Here is a 2,760-nt window from a genome sequence, read left to right on the forward strand (position 1 = left end):
CAAAAAAAAAAAAAATCTTAAAGAGAAAAATAAGAAGCAAGAAAAACCTTCCAAGCAGAGAGCACAGTGCATGAAAGATCAGTGCTTTCAGGGAATACTGAGAAGGTCCCACAAGTTGGAGGCTGGTGTTTGGTGAAGGAAAGAAAGAATACATAAAAGAGCGCCATCATGTGCTTTTAAGTAGGGAAGGGATAAGATCAGAGTTCTTTAGAAAGGAAAAGTTTGGGACTTCCCTGGTGGCCCAGTGGTTAAGAATCCGCCTGCCAATGCAGGGGACACAGGTTTGATCCCTGGTCCTGAAAGATCCCACAGGCCACGGAGCAACTAAGCCCGCAAGCCACAACTACTGAAGCCCGCACGCCTAGAGCCCATGCTCCACAACAAGAGAAGCCATCGCAATGAGAAGCCTGTGCACCGCAACAAAGAGTAGCCCCCTGCTCTCTGCAACTAGAGAAAGCCCGCACGTAGCAACGAAGACCCAATGCAGCCAAAAATAAAAATTTTTTAAATCAAAATAAAATAAAAAAAGAAAGAGTTTCAAGAACATCTAAAATGTGCCTCATTCATAACAAACCTAACAAACCTTTTTTTTGATTTTTGTTTTTTTAGGGAATCTGCTTATTAAAATAAATATTTACATTGAGAATACAGTTAATTTAGTAGCTTTCTTCACATTTTTGAGAGTCACAGCAGTTTCATTCATGTTTTAAGCAGTTGAGGTGGTAAAGATTCTACTTCATAGGAAATGAATTACATTCAATGACTCCTCACAACAGCCAACTGGAAGATTATTCCATTGCTTTTGAAGCAATGGTTGGGCTGGCATCTGTGATAGTAGCCAAATAAATGAAATTTCTGTGTAACACATGCTGGTACTGGGTGCTCTCATTTGCCTGGCCTTTGTTCTGACACTCCACGATACAGCAGATCAGCTGGTCATTCTCCTCTAGGACCCACTGGATCATTTTGATTGACTTCTGCCCTGCCTCTCAGCCAGTCTGGTATGAAGGCTACCAACATCCTGGGAAGCCAGGTTGAAACCCAGTCTCAGGCGCCACGGATCCTCGTGCATCTAGTAAACCTAGTTTTATGTTTAAATTCTGTGGCTGTCTTCTATGAAAATGTATGTCATTAAAGGCAAATAAGTTTGTAAGAACACATGAGCATTAGTGTTTCCTTAAGATATACTGTGGAAATTATAATCAAACAACTCGTAAATAAATCATTCCTTAGTTGTGATCCATTAGTCAGTACATTTTAAGTATCAAGAGAAATTTGTAGATGTGTTATAGACTGCGGTACTAGCCTCCAAAGTGGCCCCCCAACTATACTGGCCTCCTGGCATTTATGGGTTGGTGTAGTCCCCTCTCACAATGAATAGGACTGAACTTTGTAATCAATGCGATATTGTTGACATGGTGTGGGACTTCTGTGGCTAGGCCATAAAAGCCATTGAAGCTTCTACCTTGCTCTTTCTGGGGAAGGCCAGCTACCATGTTGTGAGAAAGCTCAAGCAGCCTGGGGGAGAGGCCCACATGGGGAGGAACTAAGGCCTTTTGTAAACAACGAGCACCACTGAGTTAAGTCATCTTGGAAATGGATCCTCCACCCTTAGTTAAGCCTTTGGATGACTGCAACCTCATGAGAGACTCCTGGCCAGAAAATATCATCTTATATTAACAAACAATAAAATATTCATATTCATACTCTAGTATATGCTTTCAGATTTCATTTTAGACATGAAGCTATTAAATAGAGCTTATTAGGAGGGATTCCTTAATTATGTAAATCACCATACACTACTGGCAGATTATTCTCATAAAGTGTGTTTTTTAGAATGTAAGGGTGACTCTGATACTGACAGACTCCATTGAGATTTTCAGTTATGGAAAACAATACCTATTATAGTAGATACCTGTGATTGGAGTGAAGTTTATGAACAAGTATTAAATGAGTAGGCAATTAAATCCCTTTTTTGTGGTTTTAAAAGGTGAAATTTTAATTATTCAAACATCCTTTCAAATGTAAAAGAACTTAAGAAAATCATTATGTGTGAAAATGTGTCATTAAATAACTATAAAAATATTTCCTTCCCTACTTGAAGGGAAAATGCTGCTTTAACAGGTACATATTTAAAGTAAAACTACACTTAACAAAACACAGATATACTGATTACTTTTCATGATTTTATGTAGTCCACTTTTACCATAAGATGCCATTTAAGTGTTTTCTTTTATACTTTTATATATCAAGGATTACTGATTCTTTAAAAATTCCCTTGGACTACATTTTTACAAATAAAATATATAGCTACTTAAAAAAAGGTTCATGGCCCAAATTCATGCTGTGTTCTGAAAAGACCCAAGCAGAGAATTTAAAGTGGTCTCAATTTGGTGGTGCAAGTTGACTCCAAAAAAAAAGGTCTTTTCCAAACACGTTACTCTTTCAGTCTTTAAAACCTGAACTTTCTCTTGCCTCTATTTCCCCTAGGAGTTACCATTCCATTTATTTGCCACTGTGTACTATACCGCCATTGTCGCTGCTTGACCTTGTCACTGTCAATTCCTTTCCTCCCAGTCTCTTTTAAACCCATTCAAATCCACTCCAAGCAAACTTTTGCCCTGATCACTCTATGAATGGCAACTTCATCCTTCCAGTTGCTCAGGTCCGAAATCTTGGAATCATCTTTGACTCTTTTCCTCATACTCCATATCCCATCCTTCAGAAAATCCTGTTGGCTTACTTCCAAATCATATCCTG

The 2,760-nt window shown here is 38.6% G+C and overlaps 1 pseudogene; it reads right to left on the reverse strand.

The window, feature by feature from the left end:
* Window positions 1-788: 788 nt before the first annotated feature.
* Window positions 789-1,020, reverse strand: LOC114900402 (annotated as a pseudogene).
* Between the last annotated feature and the right edge of the window lie 1,740 nt (window positions 1,021-2,760).

The sequence above is a fragment of the Monodon monoceros genome, unplaced genomic scaffold, assembly GCF_005190385.1.
Source record: "Monodon monoceros isolate NGI ecotype Baffin Bay Population unplaced genomic scaffold, NGI_Narwhal_1 Super_Scaffold_19, whole genome shotgun sequence".
Lineage (NCBI taxonomy): Eukaryota > Metazoa > Chordata > Mammalia > Artiodactyla > Monodontidae > Monodon > Monodon monoceros.